Source organism: Vidua macroura, chromosome Z, assembly GCF_024509145.1.
Source record: "Vidua macroura isolate BioBank_ID:100142 chromosome Z, ASM2450914v1, whole genome shotgun sequence".
NCBI classification, from domain to species: Eukaryota; Metazoa; Chordata; class Aves; order Passeriformes; family Viduidae; genus Vidua; species Vidua macroura.
In genome coordinates this window covers 68,495,544-68,517,908 of record NC_071611.1, presented here as the reverse complement: position 1 = coordinate 68,517,908, position 22,365 = coordinate 68,495,544, and the positions used below count along the sequence as shown (strand labels likewise).

Below are 22,365 nucleotides of genomic sequence, written 5' to 3'. Positions count from 1 at the left end.
CGGCCCCCGGGCGCCCGGGAACCCGCCCCGAGGCATCCGCGGGAGGCGCCGCGCCTCGGGCAAGCGCGCAAGGGAGAGGCGCCGCCGCCGCACGTGCGCCCCGGCAGAGGTAGCGCCGGGCGAGCGTCCGGCCAAGGCGCGGCACCGGCACCGCTGCGGGGCTCGGGAGAATCACCGCAACTCAAAGTACCCCCTGCTTCTGCTCCCACTCCTCCCTTCCCCGCAGCCCCCGTGCCCGGGCAAACGCGACGGAGGTGGAACTCACGGGAGGAAGGCGCGCCGCACCGCTGACTCCCGGCCGACCTGCTCGGCCGCTGTCAGCAGCGACACCGACACCGGGGGCTGCCGCCGCGAGCCCCCCTTCCTGCCCCGCCCCGGGACCGCCCCCCTCACGCCCCGCCTCGCCCCGCCCCGGCGCGGGGGACGCGGCGGCGTTCACGTCAGCCCGGTAGCTGCGCCGGGCTGCGCCGCCGGGGGGCGCTGTCTTTGCCCCGTCTGCTCTGATCCGCACCGGGCCGGGCCGGGCCGGGCCGGGGGCGGTGCCCGGTGGGTGTGCGGCGACAGGCGGGAGGCTGGGATTCACGGGGGAAGGCCTGGAGTCCTCGAGGGAGGATTTCGTGTTCTCAGTGATGGGGCTGGGGTCCACAGGGGAGGGTCTGGAGTCCGCACGGAATGGGCTCGGTGTCCGCTTGGAGGGGCCCGAGCCTTGCGAGCCCGTAGGGAGAGGACAAAGCGTCCCTGGGGCAGGAACGGGCAGGTGTGCGATCAGTCCCGGAGGATGAAGGCCCTTCGTGCCGGGAGAGGAAAGGCTGTGGTTGCGGGGTCGCAAGCGGTGGTCTGCGAATTGAGGGGAAGGCTCTGCAGACTCCTCTGCGGGGTGTCGGGGCGGGCGGTAACACCGGCTCAGGACAGCGGGGAGCCACGGCACGGTATCCTCCGAGGGATCGTGCTAGGCGTGGCACAAGGCAGATCCTGCTAACGAAGGATCTAAGGCGAGGGTGCTGATTGTGGTTGCAAGTTTGTCGAGAGCTTCAGTGTACTTGAACGAGATGATGTTTTCAGTGAAATTCATAACATAACTAGCGAGCTGAAACTTGGGCATGTGTTACCATGAGCTGTATCTCAACCACACATACCCGCCGCATGGGAGCCCTGTTCAACATCCCTTGCTGAACAGGTTTGTGCAAGAGACCTTCGAGAGGTTTATCTGCATAGGTAAAATGGAAGAATTAGGGCCCGAATCTGTCTTGTTTTTCAGGGGGATTGTGACGAAGTATTCATTTATCAAACAGGACTGTCCTAATGCTCCTTAAAAATATAAAAAATATATATGGTAAAACATAATTCTGCCACCCTAAGGTTAAAAAAATAGCTTGTCTTCTGAGTAGATCTACCATCTTCGTTATGACAACAAATCTGGGTAATTGGGTCTGTGATGGATGTTTCAGTATTTTTAAAAAGGCTAGATGTTATTAAGGTGGAGCATTTGCCTCATTCATATAAAATGGAAAATTTTAAAAGTATTTTCTTCAAAATTAGAGAAAATTAATTAAAATCTCAGCTTTTTATGACTACCTTTGTATCAAAGTTATTAACTTGAATAGAACCTGTCAAATTGACTAGTTTTATTTATGGTTAATGTAAGGCAGTCTACCTTAGACTTCATGTTTAATGGCTCTCTATATCATTCTACTGAATTTTCCTCAATCTGGTCATACTGCTTTCATTAGTTCAAGAGCTGTTTTCACATTGCTTCACACAGGCAATAAAAATGAATACAATAAAATGTGATGTTTAATTTTTGTCTCCTTATGAAATCTGAGACTTGGCTTACAGTGTTGTGTCCTTTGTGAAAATTTCTAACATATAAAAACAAAATCATTTCTAAACTTTATTCTGTGACCTATGCTGTTATAGTGTGAAGCACTGAAAAATAAACAAAGCAAACCCCACATCTTGTAAAGTACTAGATTTCCTGTAAGACTGACTTCACTGAGTTGAAAAACTATTTCTCATCTTGCATGACTGGATATCTACCTTTATAATAGCTTTGCATGGGAGATAAAACTGTGGGGTTTTCTTTAGCTTGCTAATCTTTTCATCTGCATTAGGTCCAAATTCAGCAAAGACTTGAATCTTGAGGTTAGGTACATGCTAAAGCAATTAATTTTAGACTTTTGACATAAAAGTTACATAAAAAGATAAGATTGGTCTGTGGTTGTAATCTCATAACAAAGTACTTGGGCTTCCTTATATACAGGAATAGACTTAAATTAATGTCCTAAGCTTTTGCATTGTGGCAAACTTATCTTGAAATTTTTCATTATCCATGCCTGAACGATGCTAGACTATCACTACCTGCCATTTATAGATCTGTGAGAAAATGTTGTTTCAATTTGTACAAAACCCTTTTGAGTCATACAGTCTTCTTGCTTATACTTCTATAACACAATGATATTGTTACTGGCAAGCAACAATAGTAAATATTAAATCATAAAGGTCAGTATCATATATCTTGATTAAGTATTTTAGATACTTAAATCGATTCCAGGCTTGGAGCTCTTAATGCTTTGAGCACAATTTACTCTATTTTTGCCACAGATACTTAATTTCCTCTTACCATGTTTTTTTTTTTTTTTTGTTGGTTGGTTGGTTGGTTGTTTTTTTTTGTTTTGTTTTGTTTTGTTTTTAGGAAAAACAAGATACAAACTTTCTCTTTATTCTCTTGCATATGTGAAAGTACAGACTGCATCATACACTAGAGAGCTACATGGAGATTTTACTTTGCAAATGGAGCAGCATGCTGGCAGCAAAAAGGATGAAAGCCTTTGAACAGCTCCTTTGGCCATAGAAATCAGCCCAGGATCTCCTTCAGGCTGCAATTTTATTCATCACTATTTCCTAGATTTTTTTCTAGCACCAAGATAAATTTCAGTTTTAAAAAAGAGTCCCAGTGAAAGAGATACATGTTATAAAGATATGTAACAGCTGTCGTTGAAGTACTTTATATGCCTTGGTATAAAGCAAAAATACACAAAACAAATATGTTTATATTGAAGACTTAATTTTATCCAGGTGAATGGAAATAGGCAACAAATCCAGTCATGCAAGCTTGCGTCCTTAGCAAAACTTCAACTCTCATACAGTAAATGGTCTTTGCAGACTGCAGATGAGGTAAGCTTTTGGGTCACTGCTGTTTATATAATGCCTTTCCCATGTGTAAAGGATGTTCATCTCTACTTCTGGTAGGACAGTGCTTAATTAATAAAACAATAATTAATGTCAGTGTTTCGAAGACAAATTATTCATAACAACATCTTACCTAGAGTGATGCCATATTTTGCATACCACTGAAAATGGTTTCTAATTGTCTCAGAACAGAAAATGTTTATTGTTGTATCTCTGTCTTCTATTTGTGTGCTGCTATCCTACATATACACTATCCTTTGAATCTTCATACATGAGATGGCTGAACATATAAGTGATAAGCAATCACTGGTGCCTCAGTGCAGGTAATCCAGTTGTCATTATTTTGAATGTGATAACTCAACTGTCCTTGGGAAATTGTCTATATTTCTCTTATGGCTTTTTGTGTGTCTTTAAATAATCTTACTCATGCCCTTTATGCCTCTGGGATATCTCTGAAGGGTTGGGATTTTTCCTGTAATTACCTTTTATTTGTTTCTTGTTTGTTGTGAGAAAAAAAATGTCAGATGTCTGTGGTAATAACAAAAGACTTGCAAAAAATTGAGTTTCATCAGAACTTACATTCCATCCTTAGACCGTTGCCTAAGAATTTGGTGTAGGAAAACAGTGGATTTGCATTCTTTGTTCATACCTAATTGTATTAAGCAGAGACTGAGAGTAGAGCCCTACTAAATTAGGGATTTAGTAGCTCACTACCAAATTCTGACGTGTTGTGCAGAAAGACCTGATGACTAAGCTGCAGATATGGTCTTTAGTAGATGCATAATTTCAAAACCTAATCTCTCTTAGTGCAAAAATACTTTTTCTACAGAAACAGAGGTACTAGCTAATGAAAATGTTTTAAGAAAGTCTATCAGTTGTCCTTTTTGCTCTGGAGGGTTTTGCTGATATTATATTACATGCATTTAAGATGTACTTCCACCACTCTTGCAAGATTAAACTACAAAACATTTACAGATTTTAGAAAACTAACCATAGGTACACTGAAAAGAATGGAAATTAGGTCATTATTTGTTACAAAACCTTGAAAGAAAAATAGCCATAATAGGAGATTTAAGAAGATAAAGACAGAAGAGTAGTGATGTCAAATTTTCCCTTGCATGTATGTTCCTAATTGACTATACATATAACTGGTTGTTTGCCTAGAACAAAGCTAAATCTGCTAACAAAGTCTACTGTACAAACAACTGTTGTTTAACTTCTAGAATCCATTTATTCTGTGCTAACATTGTTTTTTAAAGGTAACTGCATTCAGAATCACATGAAGACAGGTAATTCTTCAAACTAGAGGAAATCATGTTGTGACAGCTGTATATAAATAAGCAGATTTTATTTTAAAGTATGGAAAAATAAGCCCTTGAAAAACTATCAACATTTAGCTGTGATTTATCTAGGGTAAATTTACCAGTGTTGTGCCAGGCTTAAACCACTTTTATATGGGTTGAGTCATGGATCCACACCTTTTGAAAATCCAGGTAGCTCAGTTTGTCATGGGATAACTCATAGTGGGCTCCTTAAAAGCTAATTACTAGACACAGTCAGTGCAAAATACTACAAAATTTAATATTCTGGACAAGGATGTAGCCGCAAATTAGCATTGAGAGAGATTATTCAGGCACTAATATACAACGTGACCAAGACTCTGTGCCACATCAAGCAATGGTGGGATGTGGGATGTAAGCCAGCTGTCACATTGCTTCACTCAGTAAAATAATCACCCATTCAAAATTAATGAAAATGAAGTTACGACACCAGTAAGAGAGGCAGTGAAAGAAATGAAATGGATCTATTTAATACTTACTTAATACTTTTAGTTTATTATTAGGAGTATTTAAATACTAACTGAGCTTTGCAAAAGCAGTGTAAAGAAGATAAAGTTTTGCCTCCATTTTCTACTATGTCCCACAGAATATGTAGTCGTCATTTCTCTAAGACTGAAAATAAAGATACCCAGTGTGGATAAAGAATGAATTTAACAATCTGCCAAACTCACCATACTATCGCACTTTTATTGAACTATCAGTCAAAAATACCCTGAGTTTTAGGAAATTCATGGGTTCATGGAATTAGTGGAAGAGATCCCCTGCAAAATTACCCTCAGGGATACAGGAGCAGAACAGAGATGGCAATTAATGTTTTTCTTGAAACTAAAATGCTTTGGGTTACCACATGTGAGAAATGAGGAACAAGGCAGGATAGAAGCATGACTTAGTGAGTAAGGAGGAAATGCACAGGCAGTGGGTGCAGGTACATGTACCCGGAAAAGAGAAGGCTGATGTACTATTTTTTGTTATTTTTCACTGGCTGTCATTCTTCCTACATTTCTCTACATTCCTTGTCCTGAGGAAACGGGAAGATGCAATTACTAAACCACTCACTCCACATTGTATTTGAAAAGTCATGGCAGAGAGGTGAAGCACCCAGTGACTGAAGAACAGGGCGTAATACTCCCATTTCTAAAAAGCGTAAAAAAGATGAATACTGGGGAATACTGACCAGTCATCCTCACTTTATTAACCAGTAAGAAAAAGGAACAGATTCTCCTGTAAATGATGTTGAAGTAAATGGAATATAGGGAGGTGATGAGGGACAGTCACCATGGCTTCACCAAGAGCAAAATGTGCTGGACTGCTCCAGTGGCCTTTAATGATGGAGGAACTACATAAGTGGACAAGAGAAGAGATACTGATGTGTCTACCTGAGCTACCCTAAGGCCTTTGATATGACCATTCACAATATTCTCTGAATCAGAGAGACAAGGGCCTTTTTATGAAGGCCTGTTGTGGCAGGACAAAGGACAATTGTTTTAAACTCTGTAAGTATACATCTAGATTGGGCGATGTCGTGGTTTGACACTGGCCCAACACCAGACACCCACGAGAGTTGCTGACTCACCCTCCCTGCCACTGGGCAGAGGAGGGAAAAGGAAAAAATATCAACATATGCTTCATGAATGAGATAAGGACTGGGAGAAAACACTGCAAAGGCAAACCATGTTCAACTTAAGTTGCAAAGTAAATTTATTACTAACTGAGTCAGAAGAGGATAATGAGAAGTAAAATAAGCCCTTAAAACACCTTTTTTCCCCAGCCCCTCTCTCTTTCCCACCAACAGCACAGAGAGACAAGGCATGGTAGTTTTGGTCTGTTCATCACTGAGATTTTTCTTCTGCTGCTCAGGGAGAGGAGTCCTTCCCCTGTGAGACCGTGGGGTTCCTCCCACAGGAGACAGCTCTCCCTGAACTTCTCCAGTGTGGGTCCAGTCTCACAAACAGAAGCAAGGGCCCTCTCTCCACTGGGTCTCCCACTGCATCACAGCCTCCTCCAGCCATCCACCCACTCCAGCATGGGCACCTCCTCCATGGGCTGCAGGTGGATCTCTGCATTCCCTGTGGACCCATGGGCTGCAGGGGCACAGCTGCTTCAGCATGGTCTCACCACAGCCTGCAAAGGAATCTTGGCTCCAGTGCCTGGAGCACCTCCTCCCTGTCCTTCTCCACTGACCTTGGTGTCTCCATGTTGTTTTCACTTAGTTCTCACCTCCTCCTCTTTTCTGACTAGAAGCCAAAGCCTCTGACTTTGTGTTGATTTACTTCTTAATTATGTCATCACAGAGGTGTTACCAGCCTCTCTCATTGGGTCAGTTTTGGCTAACAGCATGTCCATCTTCAGAGCCATCAGGGATTGTTGCTGCTGGACATGGTGGGAAGCTTCTAGCAGCTTCCCAAAGGAGCCATCTTGTAGCCCCCCTGCTACCACAAACCAGGCTGTGCCAAACCAATACAGGCATAGGAAAGAACTTTACTGTAAAGGTGATGAGGCACTGGAAGTGGTTGCCTGGAGAAGCTGTGGATGTCCTGTCCCTGGAAATGTTCAAGGCAGGTTGGATGGGGCTCTGAGCAGCCTGGTCTAGTGGAAGATGTCCCAGCCCACGGTGTAAGAATTGGAACCAGATGATGTTTAAAATTTCTGTCCAACACAAATCACTCTGGGATTCTGTGGTCCCATGATTCTATTATTCGATTATTTGAAGACTTAGTGTATTTTGATTATCCCCCATTAAAGCAAGATTTTCTTGTCCTTTAGAGAGCAAAAGAGACACTAAGAATTATGCCAGAAAGGAGGGATCACAAGCTCTGCCCCTCTTCCAGAATGAAGGAGGCAGGATCCCATCAGCATAGGTTGTTTGAAGATCATGTGCAAATTGCTCTTGAAAGCAGAGCAACCAGTTCAGACATTCACTTTCACATCTTAAAAAGGAGCCCATGCGTTGCTTGTGATCTCTGAAGAAGGATATCCAACCATTTTTTTTCAGTCAGATTTGCTCTATGCAAAGCCTTAGAAATGCATTTAAATCTTAAAACAGCAAAACATCTTTCTCTTTCTTGTCACGTATTTACTCTTTTTCCACTTCCTTTATATTTTACTGATAATTACATGACAAAAGAGTCCCTCTGGACGTACCTCCAACCAGTTTAAAAAAAAAAAAACAGGAAGGAAGTGCTGGGATCTAACAGATGTCCTTTAGGTTTATGTTTAGATATTTGCAGAGGTCATTTTCTCTTAGGTGAACAATGATCACCACTGGAGAAGGACAGCAAGCCACTGAGTGTATTTGGAATATGTCAGGGGTATGAAGTCCAACAGCATGCCACCAAAACTAAATTTCTTCTGGCTTACATGAAGAAAACTGAGCAATATATGTGAGATTCCTTCATGCATGCTTATTTGTCTTGTCAGTGGATTCAGGTTTCCAGAAATGGAATTATTTCTTTTGATCTCACAACAGACAAATCTTTTACCTTGGTCCATTATTCTTCTGAAATAATTGAACATAATATTGCTGGGGCCAACTAGGTTGTTTTTTATCCAATTTCTAACATTGTGGCAGATGTAGTCTTTTATATTATGTATCTGGATGCCTCTTATATGTGAACAAAAAGATTTAACACCATCTTGCAATCCTTTTTATCTCTAATGTAAACGTAAACCTGATTATAAACTCCCTATTTTCATGTGAAAACACTGGACTAAATATGAGCAAAAATGCAGTTAGTTCTTTTGATGCCTATCATGGTCAAAGATTCAGGATAGTTTTTTAAAAAAAATTCAGGATTTGCATTTTTCTTGTTTGTTGTGTTTGTTTTATTTTAATGAAAGGAAATCAAGATATCTGTCCGTTGTAAGATATTTATACTTGTCTTGTAGATTTCAATATTTGCCCCATTGTTTTTCTTCTAGTCCTCCTGAAAATAGCAACTTTTTTTTGTAAAATTTTCTACCAACCTACTTTCTGATAGTTTATAAATCGAAAACTATATGTAATTAATTCATTGGCTGGTAAAAGATCTGCTGTATTGTATTAGAATAATGATGGCAATGAAGACATGGAACATCTTCCCAAATGTACTTAAGATTTGAAATACCACATTATTCCAATTTCTTGAATTACCTTTGGCATATGTTGCAAATTCCTGAGTGGATGAATGACACAAATGTCAGGATGTTTCAGCAATGCTTTTATATGAAAATACTCTGTGCATTGATAGCAGATGCTGTTATAAATTCTAGGTACTAAATTCCTCAGTCTGTGTCAGAATGCTATTTTCTTTCATTCAGACAAAAACACATCTCCAGTCAATCTCATGCAGGAGAGTTTTAAAGAATTCCATCATGGCAGCTGCTTATTAGGGACATAAAGTTCAATCAGGAATCATAATTGTGCAAATATAGGTAGATTGCTGATGATAGCCTGTTGCCCTGATTTTTAAAAGTGTTAAGTTTTCTTTTGTAGTTCTTTTGAAAGTTTTAAAGTTCTCATAAAACTTCTTTAGCCTTCTAATAATGTTTACATATTTGAAAGTCAGAGTTCCCACACGATATAATCTTATTCAATCACTTCCATGTCATGAACTGTTCTAGAATAAACCTAGATGCAGCCAAGTCAATCCTCTTTTGCAGATTATATAGTGTTTCTGTAGATGTATTGGAAAGTGGTGAGGTGTGAGTCTGATATGGTTCTGGACTGTTCTGGATGTAACAAGTACAGTGATACTTGTTCAGATGCCCCACAGAAAACAGTAGAGGAGACAGAGCAAAGACAATATCCCTGAGTGCAAAGTTAGAAGAATGGTGCAAGTTGATCTGTAGAACAAATATTTGTGCTTAGGCCGGTCTTTTGGATCTTATGGAATCAAGTAGTGGGGGAAAAAAAATGCATGTAGATGAATACTGCTACTATGCTATTTTTCTTACATTCAGAAGCTGATAGTAAAGTAGAGATTCAGTAAAACACTTCGGTAGTATCTGTCTTCTGATCAAAGTATGGTATGTCTGAAGCTTCTGTCTGCTCAAGTGATGCTACAGTGATTTTATCCAGGTAGGATGTCACTTGGAAAGTTGATTTACACACAATATGGCAACCTATAGCGTGTGTTTTTGATACAGACACTTCTGACATGATGCCTTAATTAAAGAAAATAAGAAAAGGAAGAAAAAGGGATGGAAGTTCTGGGAAGGAAAGGGAAGGGAAGTTCTGGGAAGGGAAGGGAAGGGAAGTTCTGGGAAGTGAAGGGTAGTTCTGGGAAGTTCTGGGAAGGGAAGGGAAGTTCTGGGAAGGGAAGTTCTGGGAAGGGAAGGGTAGTTCTGGGAAGGGTAGTTCTGGGAAGGGAAGGGAAGTTCTGGGAAGGGAAGTTCTGGGAAGGGAAGGGAAGTTCTGGGAAGGGAAGGGAAGTTCTGGGAAGGGAAGTTCTGGGAAGGGAAGGGAAGTTCTGGGAAGGGAAGGGAAGGGAAGTTCTGGGAAGGGAAGGGAAGTTCTGGGAAGGGAAGGGAAGGGAAGGGAAGGGAAGGGAAGGGAAGGGAAGGGAAGGGAAGGGAAGGGAAGGGAAGGGAAGGGAAGGGAAGGGAAGGGAAGGGAAGGGAAGGGAAGGGAAGGGAAGGGAAGGGAAGGGAAGGGAAGGGAAGGGAAGGGAAGGGAAGGGAAGGGAAGGGAAGGGAAGGGAAGGGAAGGGAAGGGAAGGGAAGGGAAAAAAGGGCACCATCCTTTTAAGAAGATACCACCTGTCTCTTTATCCTTAAATGTATATATGGGTCTTTCACCTTTATTCTAGCACATCAGCATTGGAAAGGTTGAAGATGCCTGTCTTCCTTTCCTGCTTTCCTTGAGCTCTACTGTTTCTTATGGCTCAAATTTAGAGAATTTCATGTTCAACATGAACATGCTCCAGCTCATTCTTTCACTTAAGGATTTTTAAGACATCTAGCTCCTTTCCCTCATGGCGCCTGGGAGGCTAACCCTAAACCTCAGCTTTATAAATCCTCTAAAAGTAGTGCTGCTCTTAACTGATAGGTCTTGTTCTCAAGATGTGAAATATTGCCTTTGTAGAAGTTATAGTCAGCCAATCTTCCTTTACTTGAACCTTCCTTTGCACCTCAGATACAATCACCATTTCAGGAAAGAAGACATTAGTTCTATTAAACCACAATTTCTTGTAGTTTCTTTTGTTTTGGGTGTTAGAGGAATAGAATACTAACACAGTCTGTCTCTTTGTGAACTTCGTACTATAGATCATAAAACTGAGTAGCTACATTTCCATTAAAATCTATTAACAGTAGGGGTGGGGTTGCATAATTCAGACAACCTCCCATTAAGTTCTTCATTTAAACCTTAGTAGAGAGGTCAGTAGGAAATAACACTGTAGAAGTTTATTCTATTCATAAATGTGAATTAGTGTGACTATTTACTATAGACTTCCTGTAAGAAATAAAAGAGAAATGCTGCAAGAAAATTGTTGCCCTCGGTATACAATTAGCAGGCTCCACTGAATAAGAAGGCAAATGCTAATTTTTTGAAGCAGCATTCCTATTGACAAAATTGCTGATTGATTTCTAAAAACAAACCCAAAAGATACAAAAAAGAAGTCAAAGCCATATGAAACACTGTGGGAACTGAGAAGTGCTTTAGCATTTCCCCAATTACTCTGAAAATATATTTGAACACTTCTAAATGGTCCCTAATGACTGCTTAGTCATTTTTCCACTAGAGTTCTGAAAGAGAAATATTTCAGAATAATCTGGGTCCAGGCTTTCTGTTTTATTATAACAGATTTTCGTCAAGGTAAAATGAATATTCCTGTTCAAACAATACAAGGATTTGAAGTAAACCTGGTCTCACTCCCTGAAAACCCAAAAACATTTTGCATGCTGTGTTGGAAATCAGACTTATTTCTACAAGCTTTCCTTGGTAAAGACTCTTAAAATGGAGAAAAAAGATTTTGAAAATATAGCTGCTTACAGCATTATGAATGCAAATAAATGGCGATGGTTTTGCAGATAACTGCCCAGTCTTCCATATCTTTGTCTCCCAGTCTGTACTAATGCTGAGAATGCTAGCTTTTATTTATTTATTTTTAAAATATTGTTATATTTGTTTTTGTGAAATTAAAAGTTCTTTTAAATGTTTCATTTCAATTGCATTGCTGCTCTATGGGAGCAACTTCTGTAGCATAGTAAGCCTTCTCTTGTTAAGAAGAAGTGGAATATCTCATATTTACTCGTATTCCATAGACAGGTCTATTCATAATGTAATTTGAGAACTCTTTTACTTAACTAATTCAATTGTGATGTTGTGGATTCCCCATCCCTAGAAATATTCAAACTCGGGCTGAGTGGGGCTTTGAGCCACATAATACGGTGAAAGTAGTCCCTACCCTTGGCAGGGGAATTGGAACTAGATGATCTTTAATGTCTTTCACTGTGGTGGTCCATCCTGGAGAGAACGGACTGTGAAACAGCCTCACCTCAGTTGAGTATTGGCCCCTAGACTGAGACGCCAGGATAGATAACATCCAGTCAGGTTGTGGTGAGAGGTGGGTAAGGAGAAAAGAATGATGGGAGCATTTATGTAAATTGAGTTATTCCTTATTAGGTTATGTTCTGAACCTTGCCCTCTGACTGGTCCCATATAAGATATTGTTTCTCTTTGTTCACCGGTTCCCTGCCCTGATTTAATGTATAAATAAGGTTGTGTTTGCTTCATTTTGTGGTCTTCTGGAGTAGCTCTACATAGTGTATGGTTTATGCTTTATTTGCACCCTTTTATTTTTCTTTATTAAACTTTGATTTTCAGGCACTCCAGTCATTCCTGTCCCTATTTTATTTTATTTTATTGCTATGCTCCCGGCTGATCTGGTCCAGGGTTGCACGCACTGGCGGCAATGAAGGGCTCATCCACCACATGACGCAAGACTTCCCAATCCAAACATTCAGTGATTCTATTATTCTATTATAAATGGCACGAATAGACTAATAAGCCTACAGGATTAATGGGCAGGTTTCCCTAAAGTTCAGAAGGAGTGGGAGTGGGATTGTGACTGAGGCCAACTCTGACTCCCATGAATATCCACAAGGGTTGCTACACTCAGGTGAAATAAAATGCCCTGAAAGCACACATTTCTGAGGCAAGGGGACTCAGTATTACAGGCCTTGGATCCAGTTTGTAAGATTAACAGCATACCTAAAATATATGTGTCCAATCTCACTGAGCTTTTGCTATGTCTCCGTAAGTATAATCCACAGTGGAGAATTTAATTCCAGGCCCTATTAATGAATTCTGTGTGAATCTATGTGGTTATATTGCTGCTCTACATTGAATTTAAATGATAATTTTAACTTTTCTGGAAATCAGGTGGGCAGATTTCTTCAAGCATATATCTGATATCATGGGATGATCACAATCAATAGAAAGAAAATCCACCAGGTTCCAGATTTTCTTTAACTGTTCTTTTCATATTTTGTTCCTTTTTAATTGACATACTGAGAAAATAATCCTGGTGTTGTACAAACCGTGCAGACACAAATATTCTGTCCACACAACTGTCAGTTCAGCCCAAAATCATTAACAGGAAGAGTAATTTCTCAGTAAAATCTTGATGTCTTAGTTATAAAACCTTTTGTCATGTAGAATCATGAAGTGAAACAGAGCCCAGAAAGCCACCTGTTACATTACACTGCCCTTCCATTATACTGCCACAAAGTGGGGGTCATGATATTCAAAATGAATACTTCTTCATTTAAATACTTCTGAAGATTATAACAATACAGCTTTATAAGTAAATAGTGTTCAAATATTATTCTTTAATGCTCCAAAGTTCACCAATTCAGAAAACCAATACGGAAAACTGGCATGATTTAGGATAATTCTCACTAGATAAAAGCTGGTGTAAGTCCACTGATCTTAACAGATATACATCACAATCTATCAGCCAATTATTTGATCAGCCATAGACAAAGAAAGGAAAATTAATATGAAATCTGAATGCCTGCAAGCAGCAAGGCCAAGACAAATGAAAATAAAACTTTCTTTTAATTATACTGGATTCTTTTCACTGAAGGGAAAACAGAGAAATGCCAAGCTATTCCTTGAATAAATATTCATATCCAGATTTGGGCAGAACGGCAGTGTCCAGATGACCTGCTGGGAAGCCTTGTGATGCATCCCAAGGTTCCCCTGTGGTCACCTAGCCTAGAGACCTGTCTGCAGTGCCACAGTTCCCAGTGGTGGATGTCTTAAATCTAAACAAGGATAATATATGGAAAGTTGTGCACACAGCTAAGTTCCTAGATGAAAAATCAGAGAACCATTTCAGACTGTTTACTGTGTGGATTGCTGTAGAAACATATAGCAAAGGAAAGGTAAGATTAGAGAAAAGGTTTAATGATGTGATGAAATCCCTAGAAAAATGTCATAAAAAGTGATAAATGTCAAAATCATATGACTTTTCAAGACAAAAAGAGTGTTCTTCCACTGTAGGAATTCAGAACCTTGACAACCTGAAAAGAAGAAAATCTGAAATGATTTCTTGGTTACAAATGACAGGGACAGAAATTGTCAGGAACTTTTCTTAGGGGAAAGAAATGAGCTACAGCAGATCAGCATCTCCCTTCCACCTCAGCCAGATCTTGTTCTAAAGTTTGTCCCTATTAGCTAAAGTATGAAAGCAATGTTAGTGATCAATACTACTGCACAAAGAAAGACCTCAATTTCCAATTTAGTTTGTATGGCTAGAAATTATTAAATTGTTAACTAATATCTTTCCCCTTTTTTTTTTTTTTGGGGGGGGGGGGGAGGAAGGTGGGGGATGGGAGGAAGGGAGGGCAGAGCAAGTTTGCTAGAAAGAAGGAATTCAAAAGAAGACCAAATCATTGAAATGAACATGGCCAAATCTTTGACTGATTAGATTCACTGGACATTTAAGAAAAGGACTCTGTCTTCATTAAAGCAATATATTCAATGTGCAAGACTAGAATTCAAACTAGTTAGGGATATGAACTACATGACTTGAGAACAATGAATGTTTCTGCATATGGGGCTCTGCCAGTTTCAGAGAAATAGAACAACTCTCTTAGCCAAGAAGTAACTCCTCCTCTGCAGGGTTTTATTGGATGATTAACTGTACAAAATCTTATATAATTTTGTAGTGATTTTCATTTCACAGCAGTTGTGCTGGAGTGTATATACCTATTAGGGACCTTGGACATTTGTTTTTGAAAGGCATATATTTATCTTCTGTTACCTACATCTAGCAATGATCAGAATATCAGACTATAATCTTCCCTCAAAGTAAGTGATTCAGGAAGAAACAACTTTTTGGTAAATTACCATGGCTGTAATACAAATCAACTCATTATTAACTTTTTTTACTTGAGAGTATATCAACACGCAATATTAAAGTGTGTTCCATTCATTTCAGTTTTATCTTTTAAATATCTCAGAGGGTAGAAGACTACTGTTCTATTGTATATTGCGGTAGATCTGCAGCATGGGAGCCTAATGTTATATATATTAGTAGTTATATGCTTTCCTTTTTTTTTAGTCATAGGAGATAGCAAATGAGGCACTGAAGACGGCCTTTTTACACATTTTTAACCTCTGCTAGGACACAGTGAAAATCACATTCCATGTTTCTAAAAGCCAGCTGTTTGAATTTAATTGCCCAGGAAATAGAGATCCTGTGTTTACCTCTGATGTTTGATAGAATGGGTTCCTGCTCCTGATCCAGGTGGGAGGGTTACTGTTACATTTAGCCTCTACTTCAGCAGAGGGAGTTCAGCTGAAATTAGTGCAATCAACAGTAGTGATTTTCCCTTAGTGAAAAATCTTCATTGCAAGTACAATTCTACTGGTAATACAGCACTCTGTCAAACTCACAAACATGTAATGGTGTTCTTCCTTCATAAATTGTTGCAGAACAGTGATATGTGTTTGAAGTTGTATACAACAACTTAAAGGAACATGTATCTATCCACTGTACTTGAAATAGATTACCTCTCTGTGAACTTTGCAAACTGAATCACAAGCACTCTCTTGCAGAAGTCTTATTTGTGTCCCCAGACTAAGAATACAGCCTAAGAAAAATACTGACTTTTCATCAAATTTCATGCTTAAATACCTCACAAATTTTTGAAAAATATTTAGACATATCTAAAAAATTCAGAGATTTTAGTATTTCCAAAGAAACCTTATGCTAACACTGGTACCATTACAGTGCTTGTACAAATCCTCTTTTTTATTTCTCAATTAAAACTGAGAGAAGAAGCTTACCTGATTTACAGTGTGCCAAGTTTCCAGCAAAACTAATAAGAAAGGTATATTCTGTTTCTACCTCTGTGAGTGCTCATAGCTTGTTTCAAGATATGGTTAGGCATGCTGCCACAAATCAAAAGAAATTTTCCATAGCTACTTATACCAGTGATGGATTTTATTTCTTAGATATTATAATAATGTGCAATTACCAGCTCAGTAGACTTTAGCAGTTCAGGAGCAACAGTGATGTCATTGGTCTGTGTTGCTGATGTGTGTTCCATGGGCTTCCTGTTGATGCAAGACAGAAGAGAACATGAGGATGAGATTAAAATTGACACTGGCATAGTAATGTGATTAATGATGCTTTGGAAATTTATAGTGCAATTTAACAAAAAATATGTTAACAGCAATTTAAAGAGCAATGTGTCCTCAAATTTAATAACACAATCACAAAGTTATTTGCCTTGGAGTATATAAATATCTAGTAGTTCTTCTCATGTAGAATTTCGGTTCATTTAAGAGGTTAGGTAGCAGTTTAGTAATTAAATAGCATAATTTACTTCATGGGACTTCCAGTTACATAAAAATTTTATTCAGTTTTATTTCCTACTTGTCTAAGAGACTTTTGTAGTGGGAATATTGCTTTAATAACCTAGAGACGTGTCTTCTGTTGCTAACATTTCTTAGGTAATTATGTCTCTGTTACATTGATGGCACACTTGTAAAAACCAAATGCACATCAGACCCTCTTTATCTCTTTGATTGCGAGCTAAATTCAACCTTGTCATTGAAACTACCCTGGGAAGGTTGATATTGAAGAGCAAATTAATTGTTCAAATAGACTTTCTCTTGGAGAAGCACAGACCATGATAGCAACCAAGCCAAAGCTTGTGTCCAAAATGAGAAAGCTTGCCCTGAAGAGCATTGCAAATATCTCCCCATCAAGCATCTTTCCTCCTTTTTGGAAACTGTCAGAGAGACTCATACTGGTACATTGCTTCCAGGCATCAGGCTTAACCACATGGTGTTAGGAACAGATCGCTCAAAAGGGAAGAAGGGAGTGGAGGTAAAGCACATGAAACAGGGAATGGAAGTGACGTTTCAATAAAAGGAATGGGAAATGGGTAGGAGTGCTAACAGAATAGAGATGAAATGTAGAATTCTTTATCAGATGGTAGGCATGTCATGAGTTCATTCTCAAGGTTGTGAAGTTGGTGCTGTTTTGTGTAACACTGTAGTGCGGTGTCTCTGATGTGGCTGATGCTGCAGTGCAGAGCTGTGTCACCCCTGGTGGAGGCTGAGGAAAAGGTGACACACCCTTGGGAGATGTGGCCAAGGTGGTGAGCCTGCCTAATCATGGGGGACAGGGGGAAGACAAGACATTGCAAGCCTGGATCATACCCTGGGGATCTGGACTTGCAGATCTGCTTCCAGAAGAGAAGAAAAATGTTCTAGGGCGATCACAGATACTCTTATGTCTTTCTTTCCCTTTTCCCTTTATCTCAATCTATTACAAAATAAATTACCTAAAATAAGAAAGCATCCTAAAACTAATTGTTTTAAAGTGCATTGGATGTATGAAAGCTAGTTTTACATGGTTTACATGCTGGATGGGATGATGTTGGCATGTTGAGGATCTTCTAGAATAACTATTATTTCTTCTATTGGACATAGAAAATCAGGTGGAAAATATTTTCCATGGAGAAGTTTCTGGTGCTCTGCATCTCCTTGTGTGTGTGTGTGTGCCCACACATGTGTGTGTATGTTGTATGTGAATAAGCTGTACCTAAAGAAAAACTAAAAACTAGAAAAAAAGCTACATGGTTGTCTCGATCATGCCAGAGTTATTCCCTTAAACTCTTGAGTGCAGACAAGTGTAGCAGGCAAAATATACATTCAGAGAATAAATTGTATTCCTATGTGTAGGTGGAGCATTAACTCTAAAACTAGCTAGGAGGCCAACAAAATATGACAATAGTAGATTTCATTGTCTCAACAAAGAGATACTTTGTTAAAACACTTTGTAAATTGACATAAAAAAACTTCCTTTTGGTCAAACAATGTATGTAATTATCCTCCCTAATAATGCACATATGCCTAGCCAATACTGCAATCATGTATTGCTGAGGTTTTTTGTTTTACATTACCTATCAAAGCTCTTCGGGGCAGAGTAAATTTTTGCCATTCCAACAGAGAAGAGGAAGAGTATTTTCTTTGAATACAGGCAGAGCCATAGTACAAACATTATTTGACATCTTTACTCTTTTGTAGCCCATGGAGTCTTCTTTAAGATTTTTTTTTTTCTGGTTGCAGTTCATGATATGTTGGAGATCTAACTGCTTAGTGCTCATAGACTATCAGAAATCTATTACTTTAAAAAGAACAAGAGGAAGAAAATCTCATGCAGAAGAGACAGAAAACTATGGAAATGAGAAGTCAAATGCCTTTCCAAAGGTAATGCAGCTTCTAATACTGCTGGTAGCATCCATATTTCTTGAATCTTTTAAATCTCACAATAGTATCTCAGTTCCAGGGCATCTTACTTGCTGTTTTGCTATTTTTTGAGATTTGTTATTTACCTATTGTTACTCTTGTGTCAAGAATGACACAAGAATATATAAGAGATTGAATTGTAAGAGGAGAAAAAGAAGTTTTAATATAAAGGATTTTTTAGCTTATATAGACTGATACTTGATTGGTTAGTTAATAAAAACATCCTTCTTACACATCATCTTTGAGAAGAAAAGAAACACAAAGTGGAAAAACACTACTTGTAGATTGTTTATACTAACAAGTTATTACATTTTTACAACTCTTTAAAAATTCTTACAAGCTACTGTGAGAAACGATTGCTGTTTCTCTCTCCCTGACCAGTCTGGCATCTGTGGATATTCTCAGCTTAGTCAGAGAGAAAGAGAAAGGTTTTCTAACCAGGCAAGAGCCTGGGAAGCAGTTGGGAAAGAATGTAAATAATTCTCTAATCTACTTTGTTGTTCACATTGTTTATAGATATGTTCTGCCACTCTGCGTCATTCACTGCACACCAATGGTGTGACATGTTTTCACTCTAAGACCAATGAAATTAGTCTTCTCAAAGTTCTCTATATATAGAGCAGTGCATTTGAAATAAAGGAGAGTTCATTTTCTTAGCCTTCTGATCTGGAGTTCTTTGTTCCCATCCTGCTCAACAGCGTCAGGCATCCACAGCCTATTGAGTTCTGTGCTAGGCAAATCTAGTACCTTCATTTTCTAGCCTTGTATTCCATCCTGTCCTGTCCAAACTGATTCTGCCATCCCTTGAAATTACAACTGTGAAACTGCCATATTAACCTTACAGTCACCCCTCATTTTAATAATAATAATAGTAGTAATAGCAATAGTAATAATAAAAATTAAAAAATAATAATAGGAAAATATTGCTTTCTTTGAAAAATTGAAGTAAATTTGACTATTCACAGCTAGGAATATATTAGATCATCAATTACTACTTGTGAAAATATTTAAGGAGAATACAGTTGGACTTTATGCATTATAGATAGAAATGTGTTTTCATTAAAAATAATGTGCTGTAACATCAGAAATAAGACTGATATTTTATTTTGATAACCTAGAATATTTTAAATTGTCCACTTACAGGACACTATTTGGCTCAGGCTCCAGCTACTTTCTCTTTCCCTGAGATGATGTAAGCACCATATCTATTCCCATATCCATATTTAAAATGAATCATTTTTTGAGAGAGTAAGATGAACTGTTACAGAGGAAGCACAAAGCCCATGCCACCACAGCTGAACAAAAATATATTAGCAGGATGCCAGCACTACAAAACAAAACTCTCCCCAGATGTTCTTGCTTTATTCACAGCTAGAATGACCTAAAAATTACATATCGCTGCATAGAATCACAGCTATATAATTCCCCTTGCAGTGCTACCAACACTTCAAGCTACATTAAAGAAGCCATTCTAAATTTAATTTTCAGAAGCTTATCTTTCTTCTTCTGACTTCTGCTTTATAATCTACTCTTACTTTTCCTGTTTAATTAAATAAATACTATTTAATTTCCCACATGTCTGTCTTGATAATGATCTATACTTGAAAAGGCACTTTTTGATGCACACCCTCTCCTGTAGTTCTATTTCATAAAGAAATTCACAAGGTTTTTCTAGGATCCAGATAGAAACTCAGCAGTTTCCTAGTTTCTGAATAGTAGATGGGGAGAGTAGTATGGAGGTTAATTATAGCAAAAACTAGGATTTTCTGACTGGATCTATTTTCTCCTATTTTGATTCGTAGGATTCACTGACTTAAAGCACAGCATGGTACACCCACTTGTTAAAGATCAAAATTATTTTATAGTAAATCAATGTCACATAGATTTTTGTGCTAGGCAATTACTTTTAGCACCTTATTTACCATTAGCTACAATGCTAATGGTAGCTAAAAAGAAGGATGTGTATGTTAATTAATACCCACTGGATTTATTTTTATTTCAATGTAGCCTCTTGTTTCTGGTTTGCATTGTATAATGCTCATCAGTCAGTGCCAAGAACCTTACGCGTATCAGCAGCATCTTCTGGAACATCAGTGGCCATATTCAGTTGCTGTACAGTGTATGTGGAATAGTCATTCTCTGCTAGGAAATGATAAAACTGTATCATTTGATTGCAATGGCATCCTTGTTAATGCTAAGGTGCTGGCTTTAAAGGGTTCTTATCAACACCTCTAACTAATAATTTTGTTGGGTTTTTTTCAGGAGATGAGCTGAGAGGCAATAAGTAAGAGCTCAAGTCTCTGCAGGACGCACAGCTTTGCAATGGTTTTTGTGTATGTACGTTTACTTCCTCATAAAAACTTTGTGAGAGCTTAAACAAGACCCTGAAGAGTATACATTTTCCTCAAGATAGCAAAAAAACCCTCATTATTTTCTGTCAAAAAGTAAACCATACTTCCACAGAAGAATCAGATACACTTTTGGGCAAGACTGGTGGTGAAGGTGTAGAACTTTCTTGTTACATGAGGCCATTGGTTGGAGACAGGGACAACACAAACTCTCACAGATCCATGCAACAACAGCAACAGTTTGTTAATGAAGATTCCTTATATAGGGGGTTTGAAAATCCAGGATTTAGACAACTGATTGTTTGGGATTTCTCTCTCCACCCAGATCTCTGGCCAGTGGTGCTTCTACATCTAGACTTGAACAGGGTTGGCTAAGGGTCCCCTTTATAGGTTTGAATCCAACCTATCCAGGGACTTCTTTATCTGTTTTCCAGAGCGAACCAGGCTAGCTGAATTGGATTTGTGTTATGGTTAGATTTACCTTGTCCAGCTATAGACCAGCTGTACTGTGACAGTACTGTGACAATTTCTCAGTTTCTGTACAGTAATCTCTGAACAAGTTGCTGAAAATAAGAAAATGCTTGAACTTGGAGGATATGGTACAGCTATAGCTGTTTGAGTACTACGGACTTTGTCAAAGTACTATGACCTATATCAAGTCTATTCCTTCAAATTATTTCAATTTCTATTTCCAGTGTTCTAAAGTGCTTCTGTTTGAATAGGGGGAGTAAACATCATTACACTGTCCCCCAAAGTCAGCTCTGCTTCTTGCACCAGAGTGAGGCATCTATTGGAAGAAGAAAATCCCCACACTGAAATAACTACTAATGTCAATGTTTAAATAATCATCTCTAAGCATGTACATTAATTCCTCATGGACATAAATGAAGTAGATAACCTCATTTCGTGCTAATGTTCCACATTTGTTCTTTATTTGGTCTTATTTCCAATCCAGATTGCTGCAATTTGGGGAGAGAGAGGGGGAGGAGAGAACGAAGATGGGAATGGAACACTAACTTCTTATGAAAAGTACGTCTAGCATGTATTAACTGTATCAAAACTCAGCCTATTACAAGGCTGAAACATGAGCTGAGCCCCTGTATGGCTCAGATGCCATTAAACTTGACATTTCTAGGACTGCCTGGAGTTGGGAATAATCTTGACACACTTGTGGGTTAAAGGAGAGGAAGAGCAGTTAAAAAGAAATGGAAGAGGTGGTTTGTATTCAGTTACAGCAAATCAAATTGATCAATTTTTTCTTCCAAGTGCTAAGTTTGCAGAAATTTCCTAGAAGCAGCTCATTGCACTGGTGTATGTGGAAATGAGGGCAGTATTGAATGACTTTTCAGAGGCAGACTTGAAGTCATGACTCCACTCTAGTTTACATTAATCTGTTACTCTGTGTTAATACTCCAGATAGAGCTGTAATTCTGCTTTGTTGAAATGGGAATCCACAATCACCTTCATCATATCCCTGCTATTTATTTAACTTACTGCACTTAAGTGTTTCCATGGCTTTTTGGGCAATGAAAAGGGATTTTAGGGCTTTAGGGTGATTGGCCAAAGGATCAGGATCACAGGTAGTGTTTTCTTCATGCCTTTCAACAACAGCAAAGAATATTGAAAGGAAAGGGCAGAGTCAATAGATTAACATGCTACTCCAAGGCTGGTGTCACTGGCAGAATTTAGGGGTTTTTTGATCATAGGATGATCTATACAATGCCAGGCTGGCTGA

The 22,365-nt window shown here is 39.0% G+C and overlaps 1 protein-coding gene and 1 long non-coding RNA gene across 9 annotated transcripts in view; one reads left to right on the top strand and one right to left on the bottom strand.

Moving 5' to 3' along the window:
• PAM (peptidylglycine alpha-amidating monooxygenase) overlaps positions 1 to 346 on the bottom strand; it is a 119,768-nt gene extending 119,422 nt beyond the window's left edge. For all 8 annotated transcript variants that reach the window (XM_054003209.1, XM_054003213.1, XM_054003210.1 and 5 more), the window contains exon 1: positions 266 to 346. The gene's annotated coding sequence lies outside the window, so the exon portion shown is untranslated. The remainder of the gene's footprint in view (positions 1 to 265) is intronic.
• An 80-nt stretch (positions 347 to 426) lies between these two features.
• On the top strand, positions 427 to 20,595 carry LOC128822158 (uncharacterized). Its single transcript, XR_008441375.1, has 3 exons — positions 427 to 546; positions 2,693 to 3,174; positions 20,545 to 20,595. It is a non-coding gene; the product is annotated as an uncharacterized LOC128822158 (long non-coding RNA).
• The last annotated feature ends 1,770 nt before the right edge of the window (positions 20,596 to 22,365 follow it).